This window comes from Bufo gargarizans, chromosome 1 (genome assembly GCF_014858855.1).
Source record: "Bufo gargarizans isolate SCDJY-AF-19 chromosome 1, ASM1485885v1, whole genome shotgun sequence".
Taxonomy (NCBI): Eukaryota; Metazoa; Chordata; class Amphibia; order Anura; family Bufonidae; genus Bufo; species Bufo gargarizans.
Window position 1 is genome coordinate 282,447,242 of NC_058080.1, and position 23,438 is coordinate 282,470,679.

Sequence of the window (23,438 nt, forward strand, 5' to 3'; positions counted from 1 at the left end):
AGATAAAACTCCTGTGACATAATCACAGTGCTACATGTCTCAAAAATGAAGACACAGACTATTGTGACATCATTAACACATGACACAAATTAGAAATAAAGCTCATTTGGACACTAGAGCAATAGAATCCAGCCAAAAATTTAAGTCCACAATTTTTGTGAAATCTCCACAATAGACTAAAGATACATGAGGAATAAGTGTTAAGCAATGTTTACATTGCTGGGTTTGTGCTAGGGGAGGCGGGGCCACATAGGGTTAAAAGGAGGCAGCCTGAGGTACCTGCTGCTGCTGCTCCTTCATCGGCACGTCTGAGGCACTTCCGGGTCGTTCAGGGTCAGGTTCGGGTCTGGAAAGCAGCTGGTGCAGGTCGCATCATCGCGACTCCAAGTAAGACAGGGGCGGCTGCACGTCTCAGGACACTGAGGGGGCGGGATGGCAAACACCGGCGGGCGCGCTCTGCTCTGCTAGCCGGCGGCTGATGGGTGCAGTGCAGACCGCGTTCCTGGCCGCACGGCCGGCGGCGGTACTCGCTCTGCACAGCGCCACCTGGTGGCCACATGCGGCGCGGTCGGGGGGGGGTTCAGCGGCAGCCAGAGACCTGGCACTCGGCATAGGCTGCTGCAAGCTGAACTCCAGGGCTGTTGTCCAGCGCCCCCCCCCTGGCTGCAAGCAAGGGCACCACATGGTTCAGCCACACACTGGAAATAAATAAATATATAAACAAATGAATGCAAGGGGGGGGGGGGGAGGGTTACACAGATGCAATACAGTGTCACGTTCACCGGCACGCCACGCATGTCATCAGGGAGGGTTCTGCTTTGGTGCTTGTCAAAATGCATTTTGTTCATCCTACACGTACCTCAGCAACCTCTTCATACCGCCGTAGTATTCACGCCCCAGGGTCAGGCGACCGCACAATCAGGTCACATGCGACTTGCCGTGTCCTCATCAGGCGACGGTCTGGTGGGATGGCGGCCTTCGCAGTCCCGGTCGCCAGCCACTCCTTGTGGGCGGGGGGGGGGGTCAGAAGGCCAGGGAAAAATAAAACCCATGTCCATGTTTTACAGTTCGTGGTACCATAGGCATACACGGAAACAAGGTATGTATCAGGTTCCGCCATAGCGCAAGCAGGCAGTCATCCACGGCGTGAAGTCCACGGTGGAGGGTTGGCCAAAAAAAAAAAAAAAAAAAAGTCTGTCACGTCCTCAGACTCACTTAAGTCCTGTCACGACCACGGGCATCCATAACGCGTCTGTCACGTCTTCAGACTTGCGATACAATCCTGTCACGACTACAGGCATTCGGTAAAGAAAAAGGAAAAAAAAAAACCCCTGTCACGACTACAGGCATTTGATAAAGAGTAAAAAAAAAAAACCCTGTCACGACTACAGGCATTTGATAAAGAGTAAAAAAAAAAAAAAAAAAAACCCCTGTCACGACTACAGGCATTCGATAAAGAAAAAAAAAAAAAAAAACCCTGTCACGACTACAGGCAGTTGATAAAGAAAAAAAAAAAAAAAAAAAAAACCCTGTCACGACTACAGGCAGTTGATAAAGAAAAAAAAAAAAAAAAAAAAACCTGTCACGACTACAGGTGTTCGTATCTCAACGTCTGTCACGTCCACAGACTCGCAATAAAGTCCTGTCACGACCACAGGCAGTCTTGTCATACACAACTTCCACGTCCACAGGCTGGTCAAAGTCCTGTCACGCCTACAGGCACACCACCGCTCTTCCACACATCAGCACGAAGTCCTGTCACGTCCACAGGCACACGTACCAGGACGTCTTCTCAGTCATGGTCACTCCACAGGTGCCACCTGGACATCCCCAATACGGGCCAGGGCTGGTTCTGTCTTCGGGCCTCACAGCCCGGGAGACTACGGGGGGCGATCACGCAGGTGGCGGTAGCACGCTGGTCCGCCCCGGCCACCCGCAGGGGCACTCGAGCATAAGGTCATACTCGCAGCTCGGGAAAGGGGGGTTCTAATCGCTCTCAATTAATAACCAATAGGAAGATGTCGCAAGAATTCACTCCTGGTGGCTCTTCCGCGTCGCGAGACAATGGGGACACCCAGTCGGAGCGAAGCGTGGGACCCTCGTTACGTTCCTGGACCATCCCAAAGTTGTCCGCCGAGCTGCGCCGAAGAGGCATCCCCTTCCCAGCATCAGCAAGGAAAGCCGAGTTATATCGTCTTCTGATGTCAGATGGACCACCAGTGAGTCAAGACGAGGTTTCCATGGGTACCATTCAGACGTCACTAACCCAACTACACGCCGTGATCAACAATATGGCGTCATCCATGTCAGACCTTCAAGCCAGAATGGATTCGGTGGAAGCCAGGTCGGCGGCGGCAGCATTAGCGACACCAACACCTGCGGAACCTGTGGCAGGGCCATCCGGTGCTTCGGGTGGGTCATCCCACTTTCCCTCAATCGCCCCGTCCCACTTCATTCCGGCCAGTATAAGGCAGGACATATTGGAGGGCAAAGACGTCAACCTGGCGTCCCTGCTTATTGCGACACATGAGGCCCCGGACAATAGAACCATTGCGTGTGGGGAGGTCTCGGTAATCCTGAAGTCTAAGGACGCTAGGCTTAACAGGAAATTGAACGTCACAGAATTCGTTCTAGCGTTCAGCTTATATCGGGACGTGATCTGCACAGTCAACCCGCATAGGAGGGCTGAACTGGATCTATACATGTACAAGGTGGTGGAATTGGGTTACAAATATGGCGGCACAGCATTCTTTGACTATCATCGGTCCTTCTCAGCCAAAGCAGCAGCTGCACTCATCCAGTGTCAGCACGTGCTGGATTGGTCGGATATAGACACAGAATTGTTCTGCCGCCATTTTGCAGGGCTCAAAGCCCCGACCTGCACGGTCTGCAACTCGTACTCTCATACCACGGGTTGGTGTTCTCAGACAAGCCACGTAGCAGATCCGGCACCACCTTACTCAGCCCCAGGTCCATCCAACACCAAGCCAGCATCCGGGGTAGACAAGTTAGGTCGTCCCATTAAATACCTTGGCAGGAGCCAGATATGTAACAACTATAACTACGCCATTTGTCACTACAACCAGTGCAGGTTGCTACACTTGTGTGCGACTTGCTTTAGGGCCCATCCACGCACGGCATGCCCTCAAAGGAATCAAGGCCCAGCGTGACTAAGCGTGGTCAACGTGGCTCTGCTGGCGGTATTATTGGCGGAACATCAACACCCGGCCTGGGTCCAGTTTGTCATCCACGGATTGACACACGGGTTTCATACAGGGCTTCTCGCACTCCCTCAAACCACGTTCGAGTGTGACAATTTGCAGTCCGCAGCCAGGGACCCCGAGGCGGTAACCCAGTTGATCCACACTGAGCTAGACCGGGGATACTTGATAGGACCATTTAGCCAACCTCCCTTCGCATGCTGGAGAGTCAATCCAGTAGGCATCGTGACCGGCAAATTTAATAATAAAAAACGCCTAATCTATGATTTGTCCGCCCCACATTCTTTACACATACCAAGCTTGAACTCTCTGATTCCATCCGAAGAATTCACCATGAGATACGCATCTATAGACGAAGCTATACTGGTCATAATCAGGTTAGGCAGAGGCACCTGGCTGTCAAAAGCAGACATCACCGATGCTTTCAAATTACTTCCCATCCATCCTGAGTTATGGCAGTGGCATGGCATGAAATGGCAGGGTGCTTATTATTTTGCCAGTAAACTGACCTTCGGGTCAAAGTCCAGCCCCTGGTTGTTCGACCAGCTGGCCAGCGCGCTGCATTGGATCTTGACCAACACCTTCAGGGCAAACCACGTCATCCACTACTTAGATGATTTTCTCCTAATAGAATCCCCGGATCAAGTACCTCAAGACCTACAAGTCCTGCGCACGGCATTTTCAGACCTGAGAATTCCATTGGCCCCGCACAAAGTGGAGGGACCCAGCACAGAGATCACCTTTCTAGGAATCCACTTGAACACAGTAGACATGAAGTCCAGTCTTCCTCAGGACAAGCTGGCCAGAATCAAGACGGTTGTTCACAGACTGGCACAAGTGAGGGTAACCACCAGGGCGGATCTTCAGTCGCTCCTTGGAATGTTGAATTTCGCCATGCGCATCATGCCGCAGGGCAGGTCCTTCATTTCAAGGCTCCTGGCACTCCTCCCGCTAGCACCCTGCCAAGACAGCCCAGTCCAGCTGGACCAAGATGCCATCGCTGACTTGGTGATGTGGGACAACTTTCTCTCCCAATGGAATGGGGTTTCCCTGTTCATCCCGGTGGCATCCAGTGATTCCCCAGTGATCCACACAGACGCCTCGCCCGCTGCTGGATTTGCAGCCATCCACGGCACTCACTGGTTCGCCCAATCATGGCCGGCAGAGGTCACCAGCATCGCAGGGTTTTCAAGGAGTTCCTCACTCTTTGAGATTTATCCCATAGTAGCAGCAGCTGTCACGTGGGGGGCTCAGTGGAGCAACCAGACAGTCCTGTTCCTAACCGACAATGAGGCTCTCGCCAACATTCTAATGAAGGGCAGGTCAGCCTCCAGGCACATCATGGCGTTCGTGCGAAAGCTGGTGTGGCTGGCTCTGCAAAACAATTTCAACTTCATATGCACGCACATAAGTGGCCAACGCAATGTCGCAGCCGATGCTCTATCTCGCTTTAACTTTCCCCTCTTCTTTCAGGTCTTTCCAGAGGCAGATCGTTCCCAAACACCAACCCCGCCTCATGGCCAGCTGTTGTTGGAATAGCACCTTTTCTCCAGTTGGCTAGGAACATCATGTCCGATTCTCTATCTAGCAACACACGCAAGGCGTACAGGACGGCCTGGCGGTTGTTCAACAGGTTCAAAATCTCTTACCCTCCGGCCGGGGAGGGTCCTATCACTTACCTGCTGGCGTTTATAGCTTTTTGCCACTCTCAGCTAAAGCTATCTTATAGCACCATTAAGCTGTACCTCGCGGGCATACAGCATCATTGGTATGTACAGTTCCCGGATCAACCATCTCTGTTCACGGCCCATCCGGTCAAATCCTTGCTGAGGGGCATCCAGAAACAGGCCATCAAAAGAAGACCTGCCAGGCAACCTTTCACCGGCAACATGGTGAGGACAGTCTCCGACGCACTGGCCAACGACCCCTTCGGACACTACATCAGCTCACTCGTCAGGGCGGCATTGTATCTGGCGTTCTACGGGTTCCTCAGGCCAGGTGAGTTCACGTGTTTAAAATCATCCAAAAAATTCTTGCGGAGAAACCAACTGGTTTGGGACGGTATTCATCTCATCCTCAGCTTGGACTCCAGCAAGACGGGCCGACCTGGGGAATCCGTGCCGGTCATGTACTTCGCCACCAACAACAGGTGGTGCCCAGTAACGATCCTACGCGAATGGTTGCAGTACACCGGGGACATGCCCGCGGAGGCCCCCCTCTTCCAGCTAGATGGGTCCCCCTTGAACATTCAGTCTTTTCTCAGATACGTTCGGTTATTGATCTCCTCGTCAGGGGGCAACCCGTTAGCCATCACCGGGCATTCATTTCGCATAGGTGCCGCCTCCGCAGCTTCCAAAAATAATGTACCGGCACACGTCATTCAGAAGTTGGGCAGGTGGAAATCGGCATGCTACGCTCGTTATGTGCCTGATCCTCAACAGGAAATGTCCCTTGCTTTCAATAATTTATTGTTGTAATTTCACTTAGAATACACAGATCCTAACCTTTCCTGCATCCGTGTGGTTTTTGGCCCCTTCAGGCTACCCTCAAAATACAGCAGTTCCGGCATAACTCCACTGCTTCAGGTAGGTACAGGCACGTACTTCTCAGCTAGCCGATCCTGGCACAAGTGTTAAGCAATGTTTACATTGCTGGGTTTGTGCTAGGGGAGGCGGGGCCACATAGGGTTAAAAGGAGGCAGCCTGAGGTACCTGCTGCTGCTGCTCCTTCATCGGCACGTCTGCCCGCCCAACCCTCCCCTTTCATCACATAATCCACACTGGGGTAGCCCCCTTCAGGCTACCCTCAAAATACAGCAGTTCCGGCATAACTCCACTGCTTCAGGTAGGTACAGGCACGTACTTCTCAGCTAGCCGATCCTGGCACAAATACAAACACTCTTGAGACATTACTACTAATGTTGAGTGAATCGAATCCAAACTGATTGACTTCCATCTGAATTTCAGGAAAAATTTGATTTGCAGCGAAGCCAAATTTCCTTCATCTTCGTGGTACTGAATCTTTTTTTCCTGAAACAGCTGGATACCGCATCCATTTGCTCGCAGAGAGGCTGTCGTGGCAATCTTGATTGAAGATAACGTGCAAAATCTCGCACGGAGTGATGTGTGACATCATTACAGGCATAATTAGAATGACAGATTTCACCATTCATAATGGGTGATTGTCAGAGGTTATCTATTCTTTCCTTGTACAATGACCTCTACACAGGTCACAGAGCATGCCTAAAAAACTCCCATAGAAGTCAGCGAGTCAGCTCCTGACCATTGTGTTTATGGCCTATGGGGCTGCTATAAAGCAATTTTTTTACTTCTTCCTAATTGGTTAGAAAAAGGATATAGGCTATTATCTGGTTTTAACTGGCAGATAAAAAAATTTGTGACACATACCTTTTAACAATTGAGGCAAATAACTGCTCTCCTATTTTTTCAGGTGACCCAGAGGAGACTTGAATTAGTCTGTTTGTTAGTGGTTTATATGTAAAAAATTATAAAAATGTAAATTGTTTAACAAGATATTTTTAGTGTTATTTCAGGGGCAGAAATATAGCCTTTAAAAAGTGTACTTTCAAGGACAATGACCTTTTCTTTGCCTATTCAGTTGCAAAAGATCAAATAATCTTTAGTTGAGTTTAATGCACACATAAAGTTCACTGGTATTAAAAACATGAACAAATTAGCACCTTTAATGTGGGGCCGATCTTTCTGTTTCTTTGAGTGTTGACCTCACTAACCCTTTCATTCTGCATGTGTGCATTTTATGAACTGGTGAAATTCCATTATCATTCATCAAATATGCCCCAACCACCCATCTTATTAATTTGTACTTCACATGCAGCACCATCAACATTTTACAACATGTCTACTGCTAATTCAATGATGTTGCATTGCCAAAGTCATTCCTTACAAACGATAACCTGATGCATAAAGGATGATTGATTCGTAATGACAATGACATTTCTCACCGATCAAACCTATGACATTTATAGGTACAGTATTTGTTTATCATGCTTGCTATAACTCTTTGAAGAATGAGCAATTTTTGGCCTTAAGAACCAAAATAATTTTTATAGCAAACACTCATTAAAAAGGAAATAGTCGGAGGTATGTTCATTTTGCACTTGAGCAGGTACAGCCCGAAACAGTCAATAGTTTCTCACTTAAAGCATATAAAACAATACCTTAAAGGGCTTCTGTCACCCCACTAAACTCTTTTTTTTTTTGGGGGGGGGGGGCTTCATATAATCCCTATACTGCGATATATAAATACATTATGTTATTAGTCATTTTGGTTCAGTAGATAATTACTAAAACGTACTTTTATAATATGCAAATTACCTGTCTACCAGCAAGTAGGGCGGCTACTTGCTGGTAGCAGCCGCATCCTCCTATCATAAAGACGCCCCCTCCGCATGTTGATTGACAGGGCCAGCGAACGCGATTGTCCTCTGGCTGGCCCTGTCTGCTATCAAGATCTCGCAGGCGCACTGAGAGGAGGACGGTCGCTCGGCCGCTCCTTCCTCAGTGCGCCTGCGCCGGGTGTAGATGTGACGTCATCGGCGCAGGCGCATTAAGGATGCAGCGGCCGAGCGAGCGTCCTCCTCTCAGTGCTCCTGCGCCGACTGAATACCGTTACGGCGCAGGCGCGAGATCTTGGCAACAGACAGGGCCAGCCAGAGGACGATTGCGTTCGCTGGCCCTGTCAATCAACATGCGGAGGGGGCGTCTTTATGATAGGAGGATGCGGCTGCTACCAGCAAGTAGCTGCCCTACTTGCTGGTAGACAGGTAATTTGCATATTATAAAAGTACATCTTATTCATTATCTACTGAACCAAAATGACTAATAACATTATGTATTCATATATCGCAGTATAGGGATTATAAGAAGCCAAAAAAAATAAAAAAAAGAGTTTAATGGGGTGACAGAAGCCCTTTAAGGCTCAAATCAATGTCAGAATATTAAAACATTTTTTTTTGTATTTTTGTATTTTTCTCTTTCTTGCATAATCCCCATTTAGTATGTGTTCCATTATTGACAGCGCAGTCCAGTGCACATCGTGTCTAATGTATGCAGTCCTGGAACAGCCGTTTGAGGGTGCATATATTTGTTCAAAATGTGAGCAAATTGCCAGTTTGGAATCACACATCGAGTATCTAAACAGGCAAGTTTCAACACTAAGAGGTGTTGACAATTTGGAAAAGAGTTTGCTGCTCACTGAGCAAGCACTCTTTGGGGTAGATTGGGGGAGGGTGGTAGCGAGGAGGTTGAGGAAAGTGAGGTATCTAGCTGGGTAACAGAAAGCTGGGTAGAGCGAAGAGTGCCAGGGAGGCTAGCCCTGATCTGACACACCCCAACAAGTTTTCAAGGTTGGCAGATGAGGGGGATGTCAGTTCAGAGAGAGCACTGCTGCAGTTGGACACTTCCTCTGCCAGTCAGGGAAATGTCAGCTCCAGTAAGCAGGGGACCAGGAGAGCAGGGCAGGCCAGACAGGTGCTGGAAGTGGGAGACTCAATTATAAGGGGTACAGATAGGACAATCTGTCACAAAAACCGGGATCATCGAACGGTGTGTTGTCTTCCTGGTGCTTGAGTGCGACACATCGCGGATCGGGTTGACAGATTACTGGGAGAAGCTGGAGAAGATCCAGCGGTCATGGTCCATATCAGAACCAATGACAAAGTTAGAGGTAGGTGGAGCGTCCTTAAAAAAGATTTTAGGGATTTAGGTCAAAAGCTTAGGGCAAGGACCTCAAAGGTAGTATTTTCCGAAATACTGCCGGTACCACGAGCCACACAAGAAATGTGGGAGATTAAGGAGGTAAACAAGTGGCTCAAGAACTGGTGTAGGAAAAAAGGCGTTTGGGTTCCTGGAGAACTTGGCTGACTTCTCTCTCGGCTACAGGCTCTATCGTAGGGATGGGCTGTACCTCAATGGGGAAGGGGCAGCTGTGTTGGGGGAGAAAATTGCTAGAAGGTTGAAGGAGTGTTTAAACTAGGGACTGGAGGAGGGTAATTACGTTATAGGAGGGGAAGATAGTGCAGATAGAGACCGGGGGCAAGGTAATGGGACTGGGGGAGGAAAGTATGGAGGGACTAAAACAGTTCAGGGTAAAAAATATACATAAACCTCTTAAATGTATGTATACTAATACCAGAAGCCTGACTAATAAAACTGGGGAACTGGAATTAGTGATGTGTGAGGACTATGACATCGTGGGAAAAACTGGGACATGGCTGGATGATAGCTATGACTGGGCGGTTAATGTACAGGGTTACAGTCTGTTTAGAAAGGATCGCCAAAACCGGAGAGGGGGAGGGGTCTGCCTTTATGTAAAGTTCTGTCTAAAGCCCACAGTCCGAGAAGATATAAGTGAGGGACATGAACATGTGGAGTCAATTTGGGTAGAAATTCATGGAGGCAAAAACAAAAATTATAAATAGGAGTTATAAACCACCTAATATACCAGAGTCCACATAAAATCTACTACTAAATGAGATAGACGAGGTGGCAAATAATAATGAGGTTGTTATTATGGGGGACTTCAACTACCCAGATAAAGACTGGGAAACTGAAAGCTGTACATCTCATAAAGGAAATAGGTTCTTGGCAATAACCAAAGACAATTACCTTTCCCAACTGGTTCAGGACCCGACTAGAGGGACGGCCATACTAGACTTAGTATTAACCAATAGACCTGACAGAACAACAGATGTGCAGGTTGGGGGACACCTGGGAAATAGTGACCACAAAGTAATAACCTTCCAATTATCATTCAAAAGAGTGTTTCTTCAGGGAGGAACAAAAATACCAAACTTCCAAAAAGCAAACTTTAGCCAACTAAGAGAGGCCATAGGCCTAACTAACTGGGACAAAGTCCTCAAAAATAAAAATACAGCCACAAAATGGGATATTTTTTAAAAGCATCCTAAAATCTAATTGTAAGAGGTACATACCTTATGGGAATAAAAGGTTAAGGAACAAGAAGAAACCAATGTGGATAAATAGAACTGTAAAGAAAGCAATAAATTACAAAAAGAAAGCATTTAAATCACTAAAACAGCAGGGTAGTGAGGAAGTACTGAAAAACTAGGAAAAAAATTAAATATGTAAAAAAAACAAATGAAAGCGGACAAACTAGAGACCGAGAGATTTATTGCCAAAGAGAGCAAAAGTAACCCTAAAATGTTCTTCAATTATATAAATGGTAAAAAGTATAAATCTGAAGGTGTCGGCCCTTTACAGAGTGATGTGGGGGGAGTTGCAGAGAGAGATGAGGAGAAAGCAAAACTATTAAATATTTTTTTCTCCACTGTATTCACTGAAGAAAATAAACTGTCAGATGAAATGCAGAATGTAAAAGTAAATTCCCCATTTCAAGTGCCCTGTCTGACAGAGGAAGAAGTAAAGTACAGCGGCGTCTTAAAAAGATTAAAATAGACAAATTGCCAGGACCGAATTGCACCCCCCCCGTATCCTAAGAGAATTAAGTAATGTCATAGCCAGACCCCTATTTCTGATATTTAAGGACTCTATACTGACAGGGAGTGTTCCACAGGACTGGCGTATAGCAAATGCGGTGCTAATATTAAAAAAGGGTCCATAAACAGGGCCCGGAAACTATAGGCCGGTAAGTTTAACATCTGTCGTGGGTAAACTGTTTGATGGTTTTCTAAGAGCTATCTTGGAACACCTCAATGAAAATAATCAAATAACGCCATATCAGCATGGCTTCATGAGGGATCGGTCATGTCAATCTAATGTAATCAGTTTCTATGAGGAGGTAAGTTCTAGACTTGACAGTAGCGAATCAATGGATGTCGTATATCTGGACTTCTCCAAAGCATTTGACACTGTACCGCATAAAAGGTTAGTATATAAAATGAGAATGCTCGGACTGGGAGAAAACGTCTGTATGTGGGTAAGTAACTGGCTCAATGATAGAAAACAGAGGGTGGTTATTAATGGCACACACTCAGATTGGGTCACTGTCACTAGTGGAGCACCTCAGGGGTCAGTATTGGGCCCTAATCTCTTCAATATATTTATAATGATCTTGTAGAAGGCTTGCACAGTAAAATAATTTTTTTTGCAGATGACACTAAACTGTGTAAAGTAATTGACACAGAAGCAGACAGTATACTACTACAGAGGGATCTGGATAGATTAGAGGCTTGGGCAGAGAAGTGGCAGATGAGATTTAACACTGACAAATGTAAGATTATGCACATGGATAGGAATAATACAAGTCACCCGTACATACTAAATGGTAAAACACTGGGTAACACTGACATGGAAAAGGACCTAGGAATTTTAGTGAACAGCAAACTAAGTTGTAAAAACCAGTATCAGGCAGCTGCTGCCAAGGCCAACAAGATATCGGGTTGCATCAAAGGGGGCATAGATGCCCTTGATGAGAACATAATCCTACCACTTTACAAATCACTGTTCAGACCACACATGGAGTACTGTGTACAGTTCTGGGCTCCTGTGAACAAGGCAGACATAGAAGAGCTGGAGAGGGTTCAGAGGAGGGCAACTAAAGTAATAACTGGAATGGGTGGACTACAGTACCCTGAAAGATTATCAAAATTAGGGTTATTCACTTTAGAAAAAAGATGACTGAGGGGAGATTTAATTGCTATGTATAAATATATCAGGGGTCAGTACAGAGATCTCTCCGATCATCTATTTATCCCCAGGACTGTGACAAGGGGACATCCTTTGCGCCTCGAGGAAAGAAGGTTTGTACACAAACATAGAAGAGGATTCTCTACGGTAAGAGCAGTGAGATTATGGAACTCTCTGCCTGAGGAGGTGGTGATGGTAAATTCACTAAAAGAGTTCAAGCTGGGCCTGAATGTATGTCTGGAATGTAATAATATTACAGGCTATAGCTAGTAGAGAGGGATCGTTGATCCAGAAAGTTATCTGATGGTCTGAATGGAGTCAGGAAGGATTTTTTTTTTTCCCCTTAAAGGGGTTGTCTGGGATTGGTAAAATTAGTTTTATAGCACCAAAGTCACCTTAAGTGTATATATATCTGTGTTTTACCTTTATTTTTCTATTGTGATCCCCTGTGGCTTCTACCTCACAGTTTTTTTTTGCCTTGCTCTGGATCAACTTGCAGGAATAACAGGACGAACTGGATGGACAAATGTATTTTTTCGGACTTATATACTATGTTACTATGATATCTTATCAGGAAAAAAAACTAAGAAATTTCAAGGATCTTCTCCTTACACGTACAAATGACAGAAAGAACAAGCAGACATATAATACAGTAGTGTGAAACCAAACAAACTTTAAAAAAGATTTAATTAAATTTGTATTGCACGCACAAGCATTAAAAATATCTGTGCTCATTAAACAAGACAACAACCAAGCTCCTACTCATACAACGCCAAGCTTCTACCAAGCTCTGGGTTTTTCCCTCACTGCTTCTTTTATGGCAATAATACATTCTGGTGGACTCACATACACTCTACTATGCTATTTAGAGAGTAAACTTGGAGACCCCTTATTCTAAGAATCATGGGGGAACCCAGCAGCAAAATAAGGGATCATTTTTTTGGGATAAATCTTTAAAGAGTGGACAGTCTTAAATCAATGCAGAATCCCAGCATGATCGTGTGAGATGTTTCCCATCTCACAAGACTAGGATGGGTGAAGACCTCATTCTGGGACCGAATGGCATCATACGGTGATGGAAGGTTCAGCAGGGACTTGCAGCTTCAGACAACCAGACAGCAGTGTGATGTCCCACTGAAGCTTCCATCTGCTTGTGATGCTGCTATGCTTCTCCATCACTTTGAGGCTGTATGCTCTGATTGGACAGCATCAAAGTGATGCTGTAGACCCCACTTATAAAAAAGAGATGTGGTTGCCGCCCTAATGGCAGACCACAACCTATTGCCATACAGCAGGGCCAGGCTCTTGCTGCTAAAGGAGGCTGATTCAACAAATTTGATTTGTACGAATCAATCATTAATCCATTGTATTCATTTTTTTTACCCCAACTCATCTGTGATGGGTAAACTCAGCCTTAAGTCTGTGCTAGCATGATGCAGTTGTTTCTTGTGCTGCCACAGTTGTTGCAAAAAACAAAACAACTTTGAAAAAAAATGTGTTACTCTGTTTGGCTTCTTGAGTAAGGGAGGATTTAGACACACTAATAATTGTCCGGAATATCAGGAACGACCACTCCTACAAACATTCTTTCCTGATCATCTGGCCATTGAAATGTGCCGCCAATCACTCTCGTTCATCAGGTGTTCCTGTTGCTTGTGCAGGAACCAACGATCATGACTTCTGAGCAGCAGATCGTGCTGTCTAAACAGTGATCTGCCGCCCAGAAGCCACGACTCTGTATGAGGACTAGGGATCTCTATAGCGATCCTCCATACTCATATAGTGAGGGAGATTGCTGCATGTAAATGCATGGTCTCCTTCACTAAACGAGCAGCCAACTGTCGGGAAGGAACGTTTCCTTCCCGACAATTGACTCCTCAGTCGGTCTGTCTAAATCCACCTTTACACAAAAGAGTCAGATCTAGTGATTATCAATGGGGCTATGATGTCACAAACAACATGCCTTGACTATGAGAGAAAAATCCCCATCATTGTTGAATTTCTAGTCGCAAGTCACACGTGATTTTATCATCATAGTCAACAATGCAAGTCATGAGTGCCTACAAGTTTTTACAATTTGGCTCATTTTATAGCCAAATCACAGCTCTAAAATAGTCATGGAACAGTAAGTTGCAGCAAATCATACAAATGTTTCTGTCTGTTAGGCTTTTCTGAGACTTGCTGTCACACTACACATGACTCTGTGTAGCCCCACCGTTAAAGCCCCTATACATTAGTGTATTGTCGGCAGAACCAGCTGAAAATGGTGGGTTTGGCTGACAGTTTAAGGTGGGGAGCTCCCAACTCTCCCCCAACAGATGATGTTGGGGAAGAGAAGGATTAGTCAAAGTGAACATTCTCTGCCAATCCTTTTGTTCTCCCAGGAGATGAGCTGACGCCAAATGTGTCTGGCAGCAGCTTTCTCCCATCTTCCCATTAAATACACATACATACCTGGCCGAACCGCACATGTCTGTGTATGGGGGAGTTGGGAAGAAGTCAGGGGAGATAGCCTTTAGTCTCTTTTTGTCCTACAAATACTGCTGCCTATATGGTAGGTTGTGTTCCAGTTCAACTTATTGAAATCACACACAGCCATTGCATTGACAAACATATTTTTATGGCTTACAGTAAAAAGTTTAGTAAAAGTACGCAGACTAAAGACGGAAGAGAACAAATGGTTGCAGCTAAGTTAAAACAATTAAGATGTGCATCAGCTAGGAAATGGCGGAAATAAGACCTGTGGAAGCCATAGGACAAGCACCTACAAGCTACCCAAAACATCTTATTTCACGGCCTGACTTTTATTGGTCTATTATCTCATCTGCAGCGGAGGAAGATTGCATGGGGCCACCTAGAAGTGCATTAGTTGGTATAATTGATGGTCAATTTGAAAACACAGTACAAGGATAATTAGAGAACCATAAAATATCAGTTCTGCAAAGTGACTTCAAAGGGATACAACTTGGGTGTTACACAGGAACAAATGTAAGAATGTCATTCTGTACCATATTTCAAAATGTCTTCCAGTCTTATTCATTTAAGTCAATCAAATGCTGTACAAATTCCTATCGACAGAAATGCTAATTATTTTCTGGTACTTGCATGCTCGTTTTACATTTACTACTCACATCCCCTTTTTCAATGCAGAGATACAGGACAAATTCCTATGGACAGAAATGATTATTATCTTCTGCTGCTGGTACGCTTGCTTTATCTTTATTACTATTTTTTATTGCAGAAATACAATTTCAAGAAAGGATAAACCAAATAGAGATCACAGAATAAGAAAAAAGATGTAATTAAAGGGGTTAATCCCATGATTAATATACAAAATGAAAATTCAACATCATATGATACTTGGCAGTCTCTTTTTAACAAGCTAAGAACCCGTAACTCGCATGGGTCCAGAGATCTCCCCATTTATTGCTCTGCTAGATTTATTTCAAGCTGGCAGCTTAGGGGGCGTGCAGTTGCTCATGGGGCACAGCTGGTGGCAGTTCAAGGATGGAACTGAGCATGTGCTTCCGTCGCAGTGAGCCATACAAAGAAATAAGAAAAAGAGAAAACAGGAAGTGGCGCTATACAGATACGTTTTACTGAATAACTCAGTGGCTATGCTAAATTTTTAATTACATTCAATTAAAAAAGTATTCAGTTCCAGGTGCTGGTTTGAAAAATGCAGAGTATCATTAAGTGACAACCCCTCATACAGAGAATACTTACCTGGTCCCCGACGTGTGTCTTTCCGAATCCCTCCACAGCCGTAGCTGCATCTCCCCTTCGTGCAGATCACAACATCCAGCGACAGCGGGGTGCAGCCAATAGCAGGCTGCGACGGTGACCTGATACCCTGGCGTCATGGGTGATGTCACACATGACGCAAGGGGGCAGGTCACCCTGCTATTGGCAACACCACCCACCTCCATCACCAGATGTTGTGATCTCCACAACGGGCAGATGCAGCTACGGCTGTGGAGGGATTCGGAAGGACACATGCGCTGGGGACCAGGTAAGTATTGTCTGTATGAGGGGCCTGGGCATTTGGGGGGGAGGGGGGATTTACAGGTTTGAAGAACACCAATTAGCAAACCTATGACCCAAGTTCTTACCTCTTGTTGCCTCTTCTTGTATTTTTACAGTAAATCTCGACTAACTACTCTCATACCTATCATAGAGGCAGACCATACCATGCAGTGTTGCCAACCTGAAATTTTTTTTTTTCTGGACAAAATCACGGACAGGCAACTTTTTTTTTTAATGGAATAAGGCTACATGCACACGAACGTTGTTTGTTTCCGTGTCTGTTCTGTTTTTTTTTTGCGGATAGGATGCGGACCCATTTATTTCAATGGATCCGCCAAAAATGCGGACAGCACACCATGTGCTGTCCGCATCAGTATGTCCGTTGTGTAGCCCCGTAAAAAAAAAAAAAAATAGAACATGTCCTATTCTTGTCCGTTTTAGGCATCGTTACAATGGATCTGCAAAAAATAAAACGGATGACATATGGATGTCATATTATTTTTTTTTGCGGATCTGCAATTTGTAGACCGCAAAACATATACGGTTGTGTGCATTTAGCCTAATTGGAAGCCCACAATGATAAATGATAAAGATTATAAATAATACATATCTATGGCTAAATAAACTGATATTAAAGCATTAGTAGTCTTTAGTTTTTATAGATCAGGAGGAGCTGAGTAGATATATATATAGTTTTATGGGAAAAGAGTCCGTATAATGTGCAACTTATTCATTAAAATTTCTGTTCTTTCTATGTTTAGGAGTCCAGTCAATGACTGAATGGGGCAGCACAGTCTGTGGGAGTAGATCATTGCAGTCTGCTTTTTTTTATTGTTGCCACTTTCAATATCTAACTTTTTTAGTATTTTTATTGTGTGTAAATGATATGAAAATGCTTTCTTTTACATTCACGCACCTTTACTTATTTTTACTCTAACTCATGAGATTTTATTAAAACTCACTAATAGGTTTAGTAAGCAGCCTATGCACATGCAGGTATATAGCATTTACTTATAATCAGAGACATTTGCCAGCTGTCTCTAACATCACTTACAATTCTCTTGGAGCAGCAGAAACATCTGTTCCTGACCATAGTTTGAGAGCTTGAGCAGGCTGTATGGCGGATTCAGGGGCACAGCACAATCAGAAACTGAGCACCCAGGGACAATACATCTCATCCTGGCTGCTGTGTGCAATATTATTTATTATGCAAAGATATAGTCATTTTGCAAACATCCATTAATCAGTTTTCCCGCCAGGACAGTATAATACTACAATCATGCACATGTAATTACCCTATGCTTTACTGACTTCTGTTATCAATTACAATGCATTCGGAAAGTCTTCAGACCTTTTCACTTTTTCCTTATTTTATGTTGTAGCCCTGTGCTAAAATAAAAAAATAAAAAAATAAAAAATTCCCATTATTCTGCACTCAATACCCCATAATGAGAACATGAATTTTTAGAAATTTTTACTAATTTATGAAAAAGAAAAGACTAATATTTTGCATGGACATAAGTTGTCAGACTCTTTGCTATGACACTTAAAATTTAGCTCCAGGGGCCTTCCATTTAGATCTCCTGCACACGAACGTGTGTGCCCCGTGGTCGTGCTGCGGTACGCAAATTGCGGTACGCAATGCACGAACAACAACCGTGGGGCAGCCGCAGTGGGTCGCGAACCCATTCACTTTAATGGGTCCGCGATCCGCCCGTTCTGCAAAAAGATAGGACATGTTCTATCTTTTTGCGGAATGGAAGTACGTGACGAAACCCCACGGAAGCACTCTGTAGTGCTTCCGTGGGTTTCCGTTCTGTGCTTCCGTTCCGCAACATTCCGGCGCCAATGTATTGCAGATCCGCAAATGTGGTCCGCAATATAGCAACAGGCAGCACAGGAGTCCACCTGTTGGAAATTCAGTGAATTGGACATAATTTGGAAAGACACACCCCTGTCCATATAAGGTCTCACAGCTGATATTGCATATCAGAGCAAGAACCAAGCCATGAAGAGGAAAGAACTACCTGTGGAGCTCAGAAACAGGATTGTATAGAGGCACAAATCTGGAGAAGGGTATAAATAAATTTCCGCTGCACTGAAAGTTCCCAAATGGCCTCCATAATTCTTATATGGAAGAAATTTGGAGCAACCAGAACTCTTCGTAGAGCTGGCCAAAGTAAGTACCATATTTTTTGCTTTATAAGAGGCACTTCCCCCCCCCCCCAAAAGTGGGTGAAAAATGGCAGTGCATCTTATAAAGTGAATGGGGCGTTTTTTAAATGTCTGACACTGATACATCGCCGGCCACTATGCTGCACAGCGCGGCCTGCGATGTATCAGCTAGGTGGGAGGAGGGGCTGGAGTCCGGAAACTGCTGTTTCACTCACGGCGGGGCTCCGTGCAGTCACTGTACTCCATTACCCTGGGTCCCGCTCACAACAGTCTTTATATGTAAAATATTTTTATGTAATGCTCCAACAATGGCTCTGCTTTCTTCTGTAACAGTACTCACTGTCAAAGCAGCGGTCCGGCTGGCGCGTGACATCACTCACTCGGTCTTGCTCCTCCCACTTCATTAATGAAGCTGGCAGGAGGGTGACTGACTGAGTGAGTTACGTTACGCTGCCGGCCTGACCGCTGCTTTGATAGTGAGTACTGTTACAGAAGAAAGCAGAGCCATTGTTGGAGCATTACATAAAAATATTTTACATATAAAGACTTCTGTGAGCGGGTGCTCGGTGGTGTAATGGGGGTCAGTATTCACACAGGGACAATATACTGTAACACATATGAAACTGTGACCAGCATAAGATCATCTTATGCTGGTCACGGTATCATATGGATCTGCGTCATCCACAGATCCACCATAACAGTGTCCGCCACAGATCTCCCCATAACAGTGTCCTCCACAGATCTCCCCATAACTGTGTCATCCACAGATTCCCCCCATAACAGTGTCATCCACAGATTCCCCCCATAACAGTGTCATCCACAGATCCCCCATAACAGTGCATCATTCACAGATCCCCCATAACAGTGCGTCATCCACAGATCCCCCGATAACAGTGTCATCCACAGATTCCCCCATAATAGTGCCTCATCCACAGATCCCCCCTTAACAGTGTCATCTACAGACCACCATTAGTTTAAAACCCACTAAAAGCACACCTTTTGGTTCAAAATATTTCTGTTCTTATTTTCCTCCTCAGAAATCTAGGTGCGTCTTATCATCAGGTGCGTCTTATAAAGCGAAAAATACGGTAATTGAAGGATCAAAAAAGATGGCCCTTGGTAAGAGACGTGACCAAAAACCCAATAGTTACTCTGGCTGAGCTCCAAATAACCTGTGTGCAGATGGGAGAATCTTATAGAAGGTCTACTACAGCATTCCAGTAATCTAAAAAAAAGTACCTAAAGGCTCTCAGACTGTGAGAAACAAGAGCCTAAGTCTGGTCTGATAAAACTAAGACTGAACTATTTTGAAGTATTTCCTCAGTTCTACAGGCCATGTCTGGAGGAAACCAAGCACTACTCGTAATCTGCCCAATACCATCCCTATAATGAAGCATAGTGGTAGCAGCATTATGCTGTGGGGGTGTTTTTTAGCGTCTGGGACAGGGAGACTAGGAAAAGCTCAATGGAGCAAAGTACAGCGATATTCTAAATTAAAACCAGATCCAGAGTGATCTGGGCCTCAGACTGGGCAGAAGGTCCACCTTCCAACAGTTAAGACAATGCAGGAGGGGCTTAGTGATAACTCTGTCCTTCAGTAGTCCAGTCAGAGCCCTGACTTGAACCCAAATGAACATCTTTGGAGAAACGTGAAAATGGCTGTCCACCGATGGTCCCCAAACTCCCCATGAAACCTGACAGAACTTGAGAAGATCTACAGGAAAGAATGGCAGAAAATACCCAAATTCAGTTCCACAAACCTTGTGGCATCATAACCAAGCAGACTGGAGGCTGCAATCACTGCCAAAGGTGCTTTAACTATATACCGAGTAACAGGTCTGAATACTTCTGACAATGCAATGTTCTAGTTTTTTTATTTTCAATAAATTAGCAAAGATTTTGAATTTTGTGTTATTTTACCACAAGGCTGCAACATAACAAAACGTTAAAAAAGTGAAAGGGTCTGTAGACTTTCTGAATGCATTGTATTTATATTATTTAAAGGAATTAAAGCTGTTTGTCATTATATATCTCCCAGTTTCATATTGCATAACCATTGCATAAATCTACCTATCTGTCCCTCTGTTATCTAGTCTACCTCTCTGTAAGGACATGTTCATCAGGTGCAATGATCTTTGGTGCGGATACCTCAATTAAATGTTTCTGGGCAGGAGATGGTGCTGTGTAAACAGGGATCTGCTTCCCAGAAACTATGAATTTGTATGAGGACAAGCGATAGCAGTAGAGGTGATTGTGCATGTAAATACAGTTCTTCACTTCCACTGACGAGCAGACATTTATCGGGAAGGAATGATTCCTTCCCAATAATTGTCTGCTCGGCGGCTCATCACCTCAAATATTTTGATTTTGTACTACTGTAAATTACGCTGGTCAATGCAGGCAAAAAGAACACAGACATACCGTAGATTTCTGAATTCAAGAGAGGTCTGACATGACATAGCCAGCTTCTCATATTTATTGAGAAACATAACAGGCGGGCTTAAAGGAAATGTGTCTCCAAAAATGTTATCTGCCAGTTAACAGCAGATAGGGACATACTGTATCTGTTTTTATTTTCAGATTGCAGATATTTTTATTATATTTTCTGAACATGATTATGGGATGGCCATCTTGCCTGAGCTGTTCTTAACATCATTTACACAGTATCAAAAAATTGCTTTATGGCAGCCCAATGGGCCATAGACACAATGGGCAGGAGCTGACCTCACTGACTTCTATGGGAGAGTTTTCTAGGCATGCTCTGTGACCTGTGCAGAGGTCATTGTACGAGGAAAAAATAGATAAACTCTGACATTCACCTATTGTGAATGGTGGATCCTGACTTAAGGTGGATTTACATGGGACGATTCTGCATCCGATTGTCGGGAAGGAAGCTTTCTTTCCCGACAGTCAGCTGCTCGCTCAGTGGAGATGACCACTACATTTACATGCAGTATTCTCCTTCACTGTATGAGGACGAGGGATCTCTACTGAGATCCCTCGTCCTCATAAAGAATCATGGTTTCAGATCTGCTGCCCAGATCCACAGAGGTGATATCTCCTTGTCCTTACATGCAGGTTTAGAATAATATACTGTATAACTGCAGTAAAGTGTATATGAAGATTTATATAATTCTGCTGGTATGTTCTATTGTATGTCTACTGATAAACTGGGCTTCAGGGCTGGCGTCAGCCAATGAGGAGAGAGTGGGCGGAGGAGGGAAGGGGCTGTGGCCACAGTGCCACCAATGATAATTAACCTTTAATACAGATAAAGGAGGCGGGTGCAGCAGAATCACATAGCCGGTACCCGACCTCTGACAGGGAGCTGCGATCAGCGGCAGTTAACCCCTTAGGTGTGGCACCTGGGGGGTTAAATGCCACTGATCGCAGCTTCCTGTCAGAAGTCGGGTGCCAGCTATGTGATTCTGCCGCACCCTCCTCCTGTATCTGTATTAAAGGTTAATTATCATTGGTGGCACAGTGCACCCTCCCCCCCACCCCAGTATTAAAAACATTGGTGGCGCAGTGCGCCCTCACGCCCCCCCCCCCAGTATTAAAGTCATTGGTGGCAGTGGCCACAGGGTCCCATGCCCCCCTCCTCATTGGTGGCAGTGGAAGCTTCTGATCGGGGCCCCAGCTATGTAATCCTGGGGCTTTGATCGGTTACCATGGCATCCAGGACGCTACTGATGCCCTGGCTGCCATGGTAATCTCCCTGCTGCTTTGTGTACTCGGCACAGGGCAGCAGGGAGAGTGTGAGGTCCTATTCACCCTAATAGAGCTCTATTAGGGTACATAGGACAAGGGATGAAAAGATCCCAGGTTTTAGCCCCCAAGGGCTAGTTATTAAATAAAAAGGAAAATATATATATAAACAATAAATAAATAAACATATTACATATCGCCACGTCCAAAAAGTCCAAACTATTAAAATATCAAAAATATCTCCTATGCGGTGAACGCCGTAACAGAAAAAAAACGCGCGATTCGACAGTTTTGTAGTCAACTTGTCCCCCCAAAAAATAGGATAGGACTGTTCGATTACGAGCCGGACGTTCCATAAAATGTGGAATACACACGGCTTTTTTGGTGTTTTATTTTTTTCGCGTGGTATCGAATGGTATCAAGTATCACAATACTTTTAAAAAGTAGGGGTATAAGGATGATTTGCATATATCCGCTCTGTAGCGTGTTCTGTCTATTGTATTTGGCAACATCTATAACACATGCAGCTTTATTGCCGTGTCTGTTGTGCAAAATGCCACAAGGGGGCCCACTGAGGCTTTATCGCCCAAGGGCCCACCTGAACCTGGAGCCGGCCCTGTTGGGCTTCCTGCCAGTATGACAGGCAGGTCACATACAGTATTCTCCGAATAAGGCACATTGTTTGCTATGTGTGATTAATCCTTCATTGTACAATTTTTACAATGATTTTTAACTCTAAGAATATAATTTTAAACTATGGGGGCCATTTATCAAACTGGTGTAAAGTAGAACTGGCTTAGTTGCCCATAGCAACCAATCAGATTTCAACTTTTATTTTCTAAAGGAGCTGTTAAAAATGAAAGGTGGAATCTGATTAGTTGCTATGGGCAACTAAGCCAGTTCTACTTTACACCAGTTTAATAAATTACCCCTATGTCTCTATGACATATGAAAAGCTTTGTGAAAAGTTAGTGACCCTTCAAAGATGTGTATACTAGAGATATATATACCACTCATGGGCCATAAGTATATTGCTGAAGGACTAACCACCTTCCAAATAAATAAAGACTATATGGCAGATTTATTATACCTTTACTCCAGAATTCTAGCTTCAAAAAGTTGCAAAATAGGGCTTTTTCGACTTTTTGCACTCGCGCAAAAATTTTGTGAATTTTTGCAGTTTAATACCACTCCAGTTTTCAAGTATGGGTGGAAAAGTGTGCGTGGCTATGTCAATGAGTTTTACTCCAGGTTTTTCATTGAGAATTTTTAAAAAGTCGCACTAAACTTTGCAATCTCACTCCAGTAGGAGGATGGAGTAGGAAAACTGGAGTAGCTTTTCTAGACAAATGTGTTAGGTTTAAGGATAAGACAAATTTATCAAATAACATGAGACATTTGATAAATATGACACAAAGTACTCTAACGCAGACTTAAGCAAAACTGACTTCAAATATTTCCCTTATAATAAATTCCCCCTATGTCTGTGCAAGTCCTTCAATAGCTCCCACACACATTAGTGCTATAAGTAGTGAAAAATAGATAGTGTGGGTTTATGTTCAGGGTGTGGTGTCTCGTCTTGTTGTTACTTGTCTGGTCAGTTGGTGTTTTATGTCAGGCATGTATGCAAGGCATTACCCTGGGTGCCTCTGGTGAGGGG